This window comes from Danio aesculapii, chromosome 8, assembly GCF_903798145.1.
Source record: "Danio aesculapii chromosome 8, fDanAes4.1, whole genome shotgun sequence".
In the NCBI taxonomy this organism is placed as follows: Eukaryota; Metazoa; Chordata; class Actinopteri; order Cypriniformes; family Danionidae; genus Danio; species Danio aesculapii.
Window position 1 is genome coordinate 5,254,909 of NC_079442.1, and position 17,393 is coordinate 5,272,301.

General features: G+C 33.3%; 1 protein-coding gene across 2 annotated transcripts in view; it reads left to right on the forward strand.

Moving 5' to 3' along the window:
* The first annotated feature begins 808 nt into the window (after nt 1-808).
* The window catches only part of opn7d (opsin 7, group member d), a 114,342-nt gene continuing 97,757 nt past the window's right edge, over nt 809-17,393 (forward strand). For both annotated transcript variants that reach the window (XM_056463060.1, XM_056463061.1), the window contains exon 1: nt 809-999. The gene's annotated coding sequence lies outside the window, so the exon portion shown is untranslated. The remainder of the gene's footprint in view (nt 1,000-17,393) is intronic.

The window sequence follows — 17,393 nt, forward strand, 5'->3', positions numbered from 1 at the left end:
GCACCCGGAGGAAGCCCACGGCAACAACATGCAAACTCCACACAGAAACGTCAACTGACCCAGCCGAGGCTCGAACCAGCGACCTTCTTGCTGTAAGGCGAACGTGCTACAGTCCCCACTGCGCCACCGTGCAACCTATTATTATTATTATTATTATTATTATTATTATTATTGTTGTTGTTGTTGTTGTTGTTGTTATTATTGTAGTAATAAAAGCAATAATGACCGGAGTAATAATTTCATTTAAAACTACAAACAATCAGTTATAAATACATTTTAATAATTATTTAAATTTTTTTACATTTAATAAATGCCGACTTGATGAACAGAATGATTTTATTTAAATAATTAAATAAAATTAATATAAAAAATTACACCAAACTTTTGACTGGTAGTGTATTTTAAAATTAAAGCATTTTCAGGAGTCTCCAGCATCCGTACGAACCCTGGATATGATGGTCCTTTTTTATGACTCTCTTGCAAACTATGACAACAAAGACAAAAGCTAAGAAAAAGAAGTGGAGAAACAAGGAAAGGTGTTCAGGATAAAAAAGCACCTCTCTCAACCCTGCAGAAAAAGCAGGAGGGAAAGCAAAGCCACATGAAATCAGGGGTGGAGAGAGAGAGGGGCATCATGTATAACTGTAACAAAAAAAGAGGAGAGAATAACAGAGACCACAACAAACCTCAGAGTGAGCCGCTCTTCATAACATCTGTCTGTGTGTGTATCTGTGTTCAGGCTGAATTAACCCACGTGTCCAGCACGCCTCTGCTCTGTGACTGTCTGAAGTGTCAGCCAGTGGTGTGTGTGTGTGTATCGGTATGTGTGTGAGTCTCGCTCCGCGCCGGGTCTCTCGGAGCTCCAGTCTGCCCGACGCGGCGCTCGCTCTTCCTGCGCCCGTGGACGGACTCTCCCCGGCGCGTCCCGCTGCTGCTCTGCCCCGCGACACCATTGGTCTCCATGAGTGCAGCTGAGGCGATCCAGACTCTCCCTGGAAGGTAAGACAAAGCTGTGTTGTCGATTGCTTTATTGATGTCCGAAGCTCAAAGTTCCTCTGGGAGCAATTGGATACGGGATGGCTGGATGGATGATGTACCACCTTTAAGAATTTAACTTACATGGTTTTATTTGATTTATGTGTACAGGAGGAATATCACGAAATATACTTAGGTTGATTTCTTGCACCAAATACATGGGTTATTTCAACCCACATTCGGGTAAAACATGGACAAAACACAGGCTAGTCTTTTGGGTTGATTTTTTATTTATTTAAAAATGTAAACAAAATTAATAAAAATTTTTAATTCAAATTTAACCCAATTTCTGAGGTTGTCCATATTTTACCCAAATTTGGCTAAAATGACCCAGCATCTAGTTTGTGGGTGATTGTTTTTTATGGTTTTAAAATACAGGCATGTGTTTGTAAGAGTGTATTTTAAAAATACATAATTTTACTGAATTAAATCATAGTACTGTATGAATTTGTTGTTGCTGATGAAATGTATAGTAAAAAGCAGAAACTACAGTTTTAAAGGGGTATTATGGTAACACGTTACAATGAGGTTGTGGTTATTACTGTTAATGTATTTATAACACGAACAAACAATGAACAATACAATTATTACAGTATATGGTCATCTTTAGTAATGTTAGTTATTGAAAATAAAGTCTTAGTAACTCACAGTAACTAATGTCAACACGCATGAATTATGTAGATATTATTAGTAAATGCTGAACTATGATTAATAAATGCTGTATAAGTATTGTAGGGAAGGTTAAATTCTTGCACCAAATACCTATTTTTGTTGTTGTTGTTGTTGAAATGTATAGTGAAAAGCAGCAATTACAGTTTAGAAGGACGATTTTCTATTTGAATTTTCAGGGGTTTTTTTTAAATGTCATTACACGTTACAATAAGGATGTAGTTATTACTGTTAATGTATTTACTAACATGAACAAAAAACAAACTATACGTTTATTACAGTATTTGGTCATCTTTATCATTGAAAATAAAGCCTAAGTAGCTCACAGCAACTAATATCAACACGCATGAATTATGTAGATATTATTAGTAAACGCTGAACTATGATTAATAAATGCTGTATAAGTATTGTAGGGAAGGTTAAATTCTTGCACCAAATACCTATTTTTTGTTGTTGTTGTTGTTGTTGTTGTTGTTGTTGAAATGTACAGTGAAATTACAGTTTTGAAGGAGGGTTTTCTATTTGAATGTACGGATTTTTTTAAAATGTCACTACACATTACAATAAGGATGTAGTTATTACTGTTAATGTATTTACTAACATGAACAAACAACAAACTGTACGTTTATTACAGTATTTGGTCATCTTTGTTAACATTAGGTATTGAAAGTAAAATCTTAGTAACTCACAGTACATTAAACAATGTTAACACGCATGAATTACATGTAGATATTATTAGTAAATGCTGAACCATAATTAATAAATGCTGTACAATGTAGAGGAGGTTGAATTCTTACACCAGCTACTTATTTTTGTTGTTGTTGTTGTTGAAATGTACAGTAAGAAGCAGAAATTACAGATTTAGAAGGACTTCTATTTGAATATACTTTTTGTATTCTACTGGTAACACATTACATTAAGGTGGTACTTGTTGCTAGTAACGTTGACTAATAATATCTACAGATAATTCATGCATGTTAACATTAGTTAATGCATTGTGAGTTCCTAAGACTTTATTTTCAATAACTGACTTTGACAAAGATGGATAAATACTGTAATAAATCTATAGTTAGTTGTTTGTTCATGTTATAAATACATTCACAGTAACTACAACTTTACTGTAACGTTTTACCAGTGACATGTTAAAAATCTCTATATTCAAATAGAGAACAGTTCATATTTATGCTTTTTACTATAAATGTATTTAAACTAATATGAACAAAACAACCAATAATGTATTTATTACAGTATTTATTCATCTTTGTTAATGTTAGGTATTGAAAATAAAGTCTCAGTAACTCACAGTACATTAACTAATGTCAACACGCATGAATTATGGAGATATTATTAGTAAATGCTGAACTATGATTAATAAATGATGTACAAGGATTGTAGACAAGGATGAATTCTTGCACCAAATACCTATTTTTTGTTGTTTTTGTTGTTGAAATGTAAAGTAAAAATCGTAAATATGGACTTTTCTATTTGAATATACAGGTATTTTTTTTACATGTCACTGGTAACACGTTACAATAAGGTTGTAGTTACTGGTAATGTATTTATAACATTAACAAACAACGAACTTCACATTAATTACAGTATTTGGTCATCTTTGTTATGGTTGTTTAATGAAAATAAAGTCTTAGTAACTAACAGTATATTAACTAATGTTAACACGGATGAATTACATACACTGAACTATTGATTAATAAATGATGTACAAGTATTGTAGAGAAGGTTATAGTTTAGCACCAAATATTTATTTTTGTGTTGTTGAAATGTATAACAGCAGAAATGACAGTTTAGAAGGAATGTTTTCTATATAAATATACAGGCTTTTTTTTTTTTTTAAAAAGATCACATTACAATAACACATTACAATAAGGTTGTGGTTATTACTGTAAATGTATTTACTAACATGAACAAACAACGAACTTTACATTTATTACAGTATTTATTCATCTTTGTTAACATTAGTTAACGGAAATAAAGCCTTAGTAACTCACAGTACATTACCTAATGTTAAAACACATGAATTACATGTAGATATTATTAGTAAATGCTGAACCATGATTAATAAATGATGTACAATAGAGAGAAGGTTGAATTCTTGCACCAAACACCTATTTTGTTGTTGTCGTTGAAATGTACAGTAAAAGGAGGAATGTTAGAAGGACTGATTTCTATTTGAATATGCAGGTATTTGTTTAAATGTCACTGGTAACACGTTACAATAAGGTTGTAGTTACTGTAAATGTATTTCTAACATAACAACAAACTATTTAGTCATCTTTGTTAACATTAGTTAAAGAAATAAAGCCGCAGTAACTCACAGTACATTAACTGATGTTAAGATGCATTAATAATGTAGATATTATTAGTAAATGCTGAACTATGATTAATAAATAATGTACAAGTATTGTAGAGAAGGTTAAATTCTTGCACCAAATACTTTGTTGTTGTTGCAACGTATAGTAAAAATCAGAAATTACAGTTTTCTATTTAATATACATGTTTTTTTTAAATGTCATTAGTAAAATGGTATATAAGATGGTAGATACGTTAATGTATTTAGTATCATGAACAAACAACAAACTATACATTTATTACAGTATTTATTCATATTTATTAACATTAACTAATGAAAATAAGAAAATAACTAATGTTAACACGCATGAATTAGATATTATCAGTAAATTATAAACTATGATTAATAAATACTGTACAATTACTGTTCATTTGTTAGTAAATATATTATTTAAACTATTATAAACTGTGACTTATTCTTATGATGACTTGCAATCATCAGTGCTATTGTATGGTGCATATAAAGTGGAATAAAACCATCATGTGAATTAAGTTAAGTTTAAAATGAATTATATGAAGTCTAATAGTTATTTTCTAGATACCACCAGCCTGACTCAGTACAGTAAAATATATTATTTTAGTGTTCAAAGTTGTTATAAGCTTTGTTTAATTTCCTAGACAAATGTTGTGGCTTGTATTGCTCTTTTTCCCACTTTTTTATTTTTTTGGTGCAATGACTTGCACATGACATGTTCCTTCAGTCGAATGGACATCTTGGCATGCAGCCTGGACTTTGTGACACAAACAATGATAGCAAACTGCTTCCTGACTGCTGACGTGCGCCACCAACTCTTATACCAATATACTTTCAGTGCTATATATTAAGCCAGTTTTCCAACACAAATTCCTGCCTATGTCCCGACCTTAATGTTAATGAGTGTGAAGATGGATGTTATAGGAAAAGCAAATCTTTGCTATTGAAAGTCAGAAGACTAATTTAAAGGTAATTGGCTGTATTGGCTGTGCTGGAATGCAATTCCTTACATTACTAAATCTAGTTTGTAGGTGATGTCGCTTATTTTCTATGTTTTGAAATACTGGCAGTGTTTGCAAGAGTGTTCATGTAATAATTACTTTAAAAATAATCTAATTTTACTGAATTAAATCTTAGGATTTGTTTGTTGTTGCCTGTTGTTCAAAGGCATTTTCAAGCAATATTTACTTCTGGCTATCATACTTTTTTTTTTAAAATACAGAACACATCCAGTTTTAACAATAACAATAGTTTGTATTTTGTAATAACAAAAGTTTTTTGTCAGATTTAGAACAGGTTATAGACCAATTTGTTAATAAAAAATATATTGTTTGAAATATAACACTACTTAGAATGATCACTTGCTATTTTGTATAATGCATATTAATACACTACCTGACAAACGTCTTGTCGTTGATCCCAGTGGTAAGAGCAACAAATAATAACTTGACTTGTAGTTAATCATCTGGAAAAGTGGCAGAAGATAGATTTTTCAGTTGAACTGCATCCCAATCATCACAAATACTGCAGAAGACCTATTGGAACCCACATGGAGTCAAGATTCTCATGGTTTGGGGTTGCATTCAGTATGGGGGCGTGCGAGAGATCTGCAGAGTGGATGGTAACATCAACAGCCTGAGGTATCAAGACATTTGTGCTGCCCATTGCATTACAAACCACGGGAGAGGGCAAATTCTTCAGCAGGATAGCGCTCCTTATCATTCTTCAGCCTCCACATCAAAGTTCCTGAAAGCAAAGAAGGTCAAGGTGCTCCAGGATTGGCCAGCCCAGTCACCAGCCATGAACATTATTGAGCATGTCTGGAGTAAGATGATGGAGGAGGCATTGAAGATGAATCTAAAGAATCTTGATGAACTCTGGGAGTCCTGCTTGAATGCTTTCTTTGCCATTTCAGATGACTTTATTAATAAGTGATTTGAGTCACTGCAGAGATGTATGGATGCAGTCCTCCAGGCTCATGGGAGTCAGACACAATATTCATTCTTTTTCCACTGCAGCATGACTTTATATTCTATACTGGACATTATTTCTGTTAAGTGACAAAACATTTGTCCAATTAAAGTCAGACCTTACTGTCCTTATTAAATCATTAAAAATCAAGACATGATCATATTTTATTTTGGTAAAATAAGCATAATCTAGAGGCCTTTGCCTTTCATATCAGCCACTTCTGATACCAAACGATCAACTAGAATTCAAATTATTATTTGTTGTTCTCAAAACTTAAGACTTAGGTAAGACAAGACTTTTGTCAGTGTACATGCCGATCAGAATAAGTTTGTTGATCCATATTTATTTATTTACATATTTTTACACCCAAGTTATTTTAAACATTATTTAAAACATTAAAGTAGACGTTTGAGAAATGCCAATTCAGCTATATGGTATTTTGTTGCAAAATATTGTTCATTATTTAAATTTGAATGAGCACATTCACAGCTAAATCTCCAGTGTTAAATTAACACTGCTTATTAAGTGTTTATATAATCAACTCTCAAGGTGTCAAAAAACAATAATACTGAGGTAGTTTATGTGCTGTATTTAGTCAAATAGTTGAGTGGTGTATCAAATGTTGTATTTAATAATTAAAAAATCTATATAAATATTTTAAAAGTTTACATCAAAAGATGTTCTTAAAAAGTTTTTAATTGATAAAAAAAGCACAGTAATGATATAATAATAATTACTAACATATTAATATGCTTTAGTTTACTTCTGTAATGGCAAAGTGCGTTTAAAAAGTAATCCAGTGCTCAGAAAATATTTCTTTGCATTATTATCCATGGGGCAGCGTGGTGGCTCAGTGGTTAGCACTGCAAGAAGGTTGCTGGTTCGAGTACAGGCTGGGCCAGTTGGCGTTTCTGTGTGGAGTTTGTATGTTCTCCCTGTGTTGGCGTGGGTTTCCTCCGGGTGCTCCGGTTTCCCCCACAGTCCAAACATATGCCGGAGAATAGTTGACGGTTCACTCAGCTGTGGTGACCCCTGATAAATTAGGAACTAAGCCGAAGGAAAATGAATGAATGAATTATTATTTTACATAGATTATAATTATACACAGATTATACAATGTAATTTGAGTGCTGTTTGACTGGGAGATTTATTCATTGCATTTTTAAACAAGATTTTTTATAATTATTAAACTATTTGTCTTTGTCATGATGACATTTTGACTATAAAATCAGAAATATACGCCCTCCTGAAACATAAGCCCCCCTGTTTATTTTTTTTCCTCAATTTCTGTTTAACGGAAAGAAGATTTTCAACACATTTCTGAACATAATAGTTTGAATAACTCATTTCTAATAACTGATTTCTTTTATTTTTGCCATGATGACAGTACATAATATTTCACTAGATATTTTTCAAGATCCTAGTATTCAGCTTAGACATATAAAGGCTTAACTAGGTTAATTAGGCAAGTTAGGGTAATTAGGCATGTCATTGTATAACGATAGTTTGTTCTGTAGACAATCAAAAAAATATATATTGCTTAAGGGGGCTAATAATATTGACCTTAAAATGATTTTTAAAAGTTTAAAACTGCTTTTATTTTAGCCGAAATAAAAGAAATAAGACTTTCTCCAGAAGAAAAAATATTATAGGAAATACTGTGAACATTTCCTTGCTCTGTTAAACATAATTTGGGAAATTTTTGAAAAAGAAACAGTGTGTATTTGTGTATTTTCTTTTTATTCGATGAACTGGCACATGAGCAGAGCAGCATTTGTTTCTGACCACATGACTGAATGACAGAATGAGTTTATTATGAGGATGCGGCTTCAGGAGTGACCCCAGGCTGAGCGGACACTCGAGGGTCAGTGATGTGGACTTGATGGCTCACTTTATGGGGCATTAATTCAGAAACCTTCCCATCTCCATCCCTAATGTCACGATCACAAGCGATCTAAACACCATAGATTGCTGGAAAACATTCACATTCACACAAACTACAAATCTGCCGGTTTATAGACTACAGATCCCGGTCATGCAACACATCCCTGCTCCAAGTCACCTTTGGTTGGACACTCACAGCTGAAGCTGCTTTTGGACTGATTACTGCATTACAAATACAGCACACTAACACACAGTTGTTGCTGAGTCTTGTTTACTGTTTAGTGACAATACAACACGTTTCCTTTGTCTTGCTTTGCCGTGTTTTGATCCTTGCCTTGTTTATCTGTTTATCCCTGTCTGCTGCCTGCCTTCTGACCATCTGCCTGTGTATCTGATTATGACTCTGGATTGCCCATTTACATCTGTTTGCCCCTGTGTTGACCATTGCTTACCTGACCTCTCTAATGAATCTGCATTTGAATCCGCACCCCTGTTGTCAGTGTCACCTAAACACACTGCAGCTGTGTGGTCAAAATCTGTGAGACTGTGTATTTAGAATGAGCTGAAACAACAAGATTTTTAAGAGACAACTTAATTGTGTTGTGTTCAGTCTGCTTAAATTTGTTACATTGAATTAATCGATTTGTGTTGGGACAGCATGAATGAATTGTGTGGAACCTTGCATATTGTAAAAAATGCTGGGTTCCACACAATCAATTTGTGTTGGGACAACATGAAGGAATTAAGTTAACTTATTAGTTTTTACAAATTTAAGTGAATTGAACACAAAATTAAGTCGTCTCAATGAAATGTCAAGAATTGGGTTGTTTCAGCTCATTTTAAATAAGTAGTTTGAACAAGCAACAATGAAATTTGCTGTTTGTTGAAACTATATTCTTGATTTAGGAATTTTTAGACATTTGAACTAGAAACAAAACAAAAACTCTTAGTAAGAGAAGCATTTTAGAAGTGTATAATTGATTATAAATACAGGCTTTATAGAAAGTGTCATAAAAAGCATCTCCACTTGAGGTTTTGCAGTTCATGACACTCTCACACACTGTATTAAATTTGAGATGAAAACCACTTTGTTCTATCGAACCATAAAATCTTTTCCTGAATAGATCATTATTATGCTTTTTGGTGAGCACCAGATGTGTTTTCACATGATTATTTTAATGTTGATTGTGCAATACTTACTGACTGCGTTCACACACTGTGTCAAACTACTGTGTCTTTGTTCTGTTGTCTAATGAACTCGGTACACTTTAATAAAAGTGTTTTAGGAAAGATGTCATTAAAGAACCACTGAAGAACCCAAAAATATTAATTTATAAATCATTTTAATTATTTAATGAACATTTTGTGGAACAGAAATGTCCTGTCAATGTTCTTTACCGAACAAATTAGCTTTTTTAGGGTCACTTAAAAGACAAAAATATGTAATATGATTTTAAAGGGTTAGTTCACCCAAAAAACGAAAATTATGTTATTATTTCCATACCCTCATGTCGTCACAAATCCCAGAGACCTTCGTTCATTTTTAAAACACAAATTAAGATATTTTAGATTAAATCTGAGAGCTCCCTCATCCTCTACAACCAGGAAGATTCCAGCGAGATTTCTTAAAAGTCCAGAAAAAAAAAAACATCTTCAAATCTGAATATTATCAAGCGATGAGAATATTTTTGTGTACACCTAAATTAAAAATAATGACTTTATTCAATAGTTTATTCTCTTCAGTGTCAGTATAGGGCACGCTAATGCTAATGAACTCGGTACACTTAAAAAAAAATAAATAAAAGTGTTTTAGCAAAGATGTCATTAAGGAACTATTTCAGTTCCTAATAATGTTAAATTTTGAAATCATTTTAATTATTTTATAAGCTTCTGGGGAATAAAAGTGTTCTATCAATCCTCTTCATCAAACAACTTTGCTTTTTGGGGGTACTTTTAGGCAGTAAAAGCAAAAATATATGATTTTTATCATCTAATTATTAATTTAAAGGGTTAGTTCACCCAAAAAATTTAAATTATGTTATTTCCTCACCCTCATGTCGTTCCAAACCTCTGAAACCTTTGTTCATCTTCCAAACAAAAATTAGGATAAATCAGATTGAATTTGAGAGCTCTCTCATCCACAAACAGCACGATTTCTTCAAAGTCCAGAAAAAATCTTCAAAACAGTGACTTCAGTGGTTCAATCTTTCAGTGGTTCAATATTATCAAGCGACGAGAATACTTTTGTGCGCACATAAAATCAAAAATAATGACTTTATTCAACAGTTTCTTCTTCTCAGTGCCAGTATAGGGCGCGCTAATGCTAATGATCTCGGTAATAAAAGTGTTTAGTGAAGGGCTCATTGAAGAACCATTTCAGTTCCTAATAATATTTATTTTTTAAACAATTTAAATGACTTAATGAACCTTTTGAATAAATAGAAATGTTATATAAAAGTTCTTCATTGAGCAACTTTGCTTTTTTGGGCTCACTTTAGGCTGTAAAAAAGACCAAAATATATGATTTTTGTCATATAATTATGAATTTAAAGGGTTAGTTCACCCACTAAATGAGAATTATGTTATTATTTCCACACCCTCATGTCGTTCCTAAGACCTTCGTTCACCTTCAAAATACTAATGAAGGTATTACATATTAAATTTGAGAGCTCCCTCATCCTCCACAAACAGCAAAATTCCAGCAAGATTTCTTCAAAGTCCAGAAAAAAATCTTCAAAACTGAGGAATCAGTGGCAAAAATAATGACTTTATTCAACAGTTTCTTCTTCTCAGTGTCAGTATAGGGTGCACTAATGCTAATGAACTTGGTACACTTAAAAAAATAAGTGTTTTAGCAAAGATGTCAAAGATAGCAAAGAACCGTTTCATTTTGCTAATAATATTTATTTTTTAAACAATTTAAATGACTTATTGAACCTTTTGTGGAATAGAAATATTCTATCAATGTGCTTCTTTGGAAATTTTTTGTGTCTAGCTTTTTTCAATGTGACAGTGAGTCTCTTGGTAGTTTCTCTCATACGAGTTCCTCTTGTTTATGTTGAGAAATCTGAAGGACAAACTCTTTAGGCGGCATCAATCTATTGGATAAATTGTGACGTGAGGAATACTGTTTTTTGATATTGTTTTCAGTTGAGGATACTGTCTCAACAGCTGCTTATGAGCACAATGTATTCATATCACACTTTCAGGCTTAAAGCTGCAGTCTCCAGACACTATTATTATAACTATTCTTAGGCTAAAGGTTTACATGACAATGATGTAGCCAAAGCAATTTTCTAAACAATTTCACAACATGCTTTATAAGAATATTTTGTGTAGAAAGTATTATCTGTTTTATTTCGGCTAGAATAAATGCAGTTTTTCATTATTTTAAAATCATTTTAAGGTTCATTTTAAGGTTATTCAGGACAATACAATTCTAAATTAGACTATTATTCACTATTATCAAACTCCAAAATCGAGGTACAGCATGAACCAAACCGTGACTTTGAACTTGTGACCCCAGTGCACAAAGCAAGCTCTATAAAAGCATGGGTGAGTGAGTTTGGTGTGGAGGAACCTGACTGGCCTGCACAGAGTCCTGACCTCAATGCAAATGAACATCTTTGCAATCCATTAATATTATTTTTATTAATTAGTGGTCGACTGACATATAATCAAGGCCGATAAGCTTTTCTGTTTTGCCAGTTTGTTTGAGGCAGGACTTTTATTTTGACAGGGCAAGTATTGATAATGAAAAAAATTGAAACGGATTATAAATTTCCTATCATTGTTACTTACCTTATGGAAAAGATGTATCCTAGACAATTTAAGAACAAACAGACTTATTGACAGTCTGAGTAGTTGATGGTTGAGCTCCAGTAATGAGCTGCTTTGTCACAAAAAAGGGGGAAATGAAGAGCCCTAAACTCCCCACAAAAAACGTTTCATTATTAAATGTTTCTTCAGGATGATACAATTTCAAATAAGACTATTATTATCGAACCATGATCCCAAATCGAGGTACAGCATGTGCCGAACCATGACTCTGAACTTGTGACCCCAGTGCACAAAGCAAGCTCTGTAAAAGCAGTTGAGTGAGTTTGGTATGGGATTTGACTAGCCTGCACAGAATCCTGACCTCAACCCAAATGAACACTTTGCCCAGATCTTCTCGTCTCACATCAGTGTCTGAGCTCAAAAAAGTATTTCTAGAAGAATGGTCAAAAAAATCCCATAAACACACACTTAATCTTCGTGAATAGCCTTCCTAGAAGAGTTGAATCTTTTATAGCAGCGAAAGACGGGCCAACTTCATATTAAACTTGACAGTGTAACATTGGGATGTCATTAACGTTCATGCGCATGTAATGGCAGATGTCCCAAAACTTTTGGCAGTATAGTGGATAAGCAAAGACAGGTGAATGCAATTAACCAATGAGTAACCTTGCAAGCAAATACTGGCAGGAAAATAAGAACGAAAAAGGTCAAAGTATACTGAGAAACTAAGGAATACAAGAACAAAACAGCGACTGAACAAAGTGAATGTACATTTGGACATTGCTAATTCAATTAATTCTAAATATCAAAATGTGTCTTAAATAAATTTTGAATAACATTAACATTAACATTAAATAATGTTTCCTTTAAATTCAAGAGAATAGAAATGAGGAACATTGCCGTTAAATAGAAATAGAAATTGATGCTGCTGTTATTATTAAAACATGATAAGCATAGATTGCAAAGGGAAGGAATATTTGTTGAATATTTATTATTTGTTAATAAAATAAAAGGATAACATTCACACCTGAGACCTTTGTTCATTTTCAAAACACAAGTTAAGATATTTTAGATTAAGTCTGAGCGCTCCCTCATCCTCCACAAACAGGAAGATTCCAGAAAGATTTCTTCAATGTCCAGAAAAAAAAAAAACATCTTCAAATCTGAATATCATCAAGCTATGAGAATATTTTTGTGTGCACATAAATAAAAAATAATGACTTTATTTAACAGTTTCTTCTTCTCTGTGTCAGTACTGTGTCGGTACTTATTATAATTAATAAGTAATTAAAGAATAATTAAAGTTTTAGTAAAGATGTCATTGAAAAACCATTTCAGTTCCTAAAAATATTTACTTTTAAACCATTTAAATGACTTATCGAACATTTTGAGGAATAGAAATGTTATATTAAAGTTCTTCATTGAGCAACTTTTTTGGGCTCACTTTAGGCTGTAAAAGACCAAAATAAATTAATTTTATCATATAATTATGAATTTAAAGGGTTAGTTCACCCACAAAATGAGAATTATGTCATTTTTCCACACCCTCATGTCGTTCCTAAGACCTTCGTTCACCTTCAAAATACTAATGAAGGTATTTCATATTAAATTTGAGCACTCCCTCATCCTCCACAAACAGCAAAATTCCAGCAAGATTTCTTCAAAGTCCAGAAAAAAAATCTTCAAAACTGAGGAATCAGTAGTTCAACCTGAATATTATCAAACGACAAGAATGTGTGCACATAAATCAAAAATAATGACTATTCAACATCATCTTCTCAGTGTCAGTATAGGGTGCTCTAATGCTAATGAACTCGGTACACTTAAAAAAATACATATAAGGGTTTTAGCAAAGATGTCATTGAAGAACCATTTCAGTTTCTTTAAGTTCAAGAGAATAGAAATTTATGAACTCGTTAACAATAAATCACATTACTTGCTGACAAAATAATGTGTCACTTTGTGCAACTTTAGGCCAAACTGCAAAGTGTTTCTCTAACTGTTTACTTTTAAAGGGCACCTATTTTACCCCTTTTACAAGATGTAAGATAATCTTTTGGTGTCTCCAAAATGTGTCTGTTAAGTTTCAGCTCAAAATACCCTTTAGATTATTTATTATAGCCTCCAGAATTTACCCATTTTGGTGTCTGAGTACAGCTGTTTTTGTAGCCTGTGTCTTTAAATGTAAATGAGCTGCTTCTCCCCGCCCACCACTCCCACATGCGTGTCTGCTTCTAATGCGTTACGTCAGATATACAGCAGTCAGTGATGGAGACAGACATGGATGAAACTGAAATAGCTCATTAGTCAAAAATACTAAGTAAGTTTATTCCATGTATTCGTGGTGGAGTTTATTCAAGCCTTTCTGAAATGAGTGTCACACAAATGCTGTTTGCACTACACACATACACGCACACATTAGCATTTTCTGACACCATGCGGCCATGGTGATTACAGTGGTTAAGGATTTTAAAGTGATTTTACTGTCTTTATTACAAACATGCTCTGTTATAAAAATGTTTTAAACTTGTAAAACTCACAGAGATTTGGAACAGATATTTTAATCCTAGTTTATTTGCAAAAAATGTTCTGTGGACATGTGTATACACAGTGTTGGGTAAGCTACGTGGGCAAACATGCTGTACCCTGATTTTGTGGTTCGATAATAGTGAATAATAGTCTTATTTAGACTTGAATTGTCCTGAAGATCCTGTTAAAATGAAATGGGTTCTCTTCATTTTCCACTTTTTTTCTTCTTCAAATCTGTAACTGCCAAAAATGTAGTGAGCTAAGCTATTAGCTACACTACTTAAAATGTAGCTTACACTAAAAGCTACACCCTTGGAAATGTAGAAAGCTAAGCTAAAAGCTACTTTGCAACATTTAACCTATTTTTGCAATTTTCATTTTTAAGTCAAAGCAACTTAAATTATCATTCATATCTTAGCGATCACTAAAACCAGCCTGATCTCACGAGAAAACGTAAGTATTTTACGTTTTGACAATTTAGTGGCTAATTCATATGAATTCGTACGAGTTCAGTCGTACGAAATTGTACAATTTTAAAAAGGAGGCGTGGCATCTAACCCCACCCCTAAACCCAACCGTCATTGCCGGATGAGCAAATCGTACTAAATTGTACGAATTAGATCGTACGAGTTCGTACGAATTAGCCACTAAATCAAAAAGTTACGAATTGCCGTGAGATTGTGTTGCTAAAACTGTCAATGAATCACATCAGGCAGAATTGTTCAGTTCAGTTATTTACTGTTAATAATATTGTACAAAACAGAAACAAATTATAGTATATAACAGCAAAAACAACAAATCCAATAAAACCAGGTGTTATGAATTTAAAATACTATAGTAATGTATAGTAAAAGGAAATATTTATGAATAAGCATTAAATTACACTAACTTACATATTATAGTATCATTAATAACTATCATTAAATAATAGTAATTACCATAGTATATTTTAGCCTTTACTGCAGTAAACTATATATATATATATATATATATATATATATAGCTCCACTACCTCAGTCATCTTTCCATCATGCAAGTTTCTCGTGTCAGTTCAATGACTTATTTGCGACGTCACCGACCAGAGCAAGAGGAGGCAGTAACGCACCAAAAAGTTTGTTGTCAACCATCGTAAAACAGGAAGAAGAAGAAATCGTCATTCTCACCATCATATGGATTGACCTTCATCGGCTAGACACCGGCCTCACAGCTCAGTGAATGTAGCTGCTGTCACTTATTGATCTGCGATCGGTAAATGTAGCTTGTGTGGACGCTACTGCACTACTTGACTAAAAAAATTGCTTCGCTATTGAAAAGCTATTGGATTTATAAAAATTGATTTGATATATAGAAATATCTAGTAAAATATTATTTACTAATTACTTATTTATCTAATCTAAAATGGTAAATAGTATTTAAAACACTTAAAGTGGCAGTATTTTATTCTAAATGTAGCCTTTGAGTGTTGTTGTGTCTGAGCTCAGCAAACACTTTTATATCCTGTCTTGATTTTAACTACTGTTTATGTCATATGATTGTAATTCACTCTTACTGGACCCAATGCATGTTGTTCTCTTAAGAAATTTCTAAAAAAGGTTAAAAGTCCATGAACAAAACTGGTACTGACTGTTATGAGACCTTCAGGGATGAAGAGTTCTGCTTGAGTCGGTTCATCTCTGTTACTCCTCCAGGCTTGATTTGCTAAGATTGCGGGAGATTGTAGAGCTCAGAGATATGCAGATATCTATACAAAGCACAGGTCAGCAAGAAATATATCAGTACACAGTCACCAGTACACTTGAATCTTTTTCTGCTTTGTGGATCTCAAGAGGAGATTTTTAGCAGAATGTTCATGCTGCATTTTTCAGTACGTTTTTTTTTTTTTTTTATTAAGCACGTATAAGTAGCGTGATAAACACTTTGTAGCCTTTTATTTACGTGAAATATGTTTCAAAATACATTTTTGTGATATTTTAGCATACCTAAAGGCTGATTTATACTTCTGCATAAAGTGATTGGCGTTTTTGCTTGACGCAGATGTATAAATAAGCCTTTAGACTGCGGTTTCTAGGTAAAATGAACACTAGGGGTCATTATGACAACAAAAACTTTGGTTCCTTTTCACACTAATAATATTTACTGGGACATATTATTAACGAATAAAGGATTATTTTCATACCACATATTTACCACCTCATATTTTCACACCAAAAGTTTCGCAACACAACTTAACAGTGTCTATGATTTGTCGAGTACATTTGTCTCTCCTATCTACATGTATCTCCCTATCGACATGTTTTCTAGCTAGTCAGTGTGCTCAGTTCTTCACTTTATACATTGTTGTATTTTTTTGCGGTGTGCTCAGGTTTGAGTCTGGTGAAGCACGGTTCCACAAAATAGATGAAAGTAATGTAAAATCAAGGTAAATCTGTGTAATTACAGTGCACTCTTCTCTTAAGTTTGCTTTTGAAAACACTGGATCTTCTCTTATGTTTGCTTTTGAAAACACAGTGGATCGCTAGGTGATCTGTATGACAAGCCCTGCCTTCTTGTGGGCGTAAACGTTAAAGACGTATATCTAAAACATACTACAAATGTACGTTAAGTGTCAAATTTCAGATTTGCAAAAGTATACACAGCGGCCTCTAGTGGATTTGCAATCTGAAACCTGCAAGCATTGAATTATATTTCCAGATTCCAGGGAACAAACATTCATTCATTCATTCATTTATTCATTTTCCTTTGGCTTGGTCCTTTATTTATCAGGGATCACCACAGCGGAATGAACCACCAACTATTCCAGCATACGGTTTATGCAGCAGTAATGGGAAACACTCATACACTGAACATGCAAACTCCACAGAAATGCCAACTGGCCCAGCCGGGACTCAAACCAGCAACCTTCTTGTTGTGAGGCGACAGTGTTAACCACTGAGCCCCCGTAATGCCAGGGAACAAACAATAGATAGTAAATTATGCTCCAAAGCTTCTGGGAAATGTTAATTTTGTGAATGAAGCTGCGGTCACACCAGAGTTTGTGTGTGCGAAATTCTGTTGTGCGGCGCTGCAAAAAGGGGCGGGATTAAACAAGATGATTAGACATTTAAAAAAGCCAGCGATTGCTCCATGTTTTAAATTTCTATCCAGAGAGGTTGTGTTTTAATCCTCGATTGGTCTCATGCAGTCA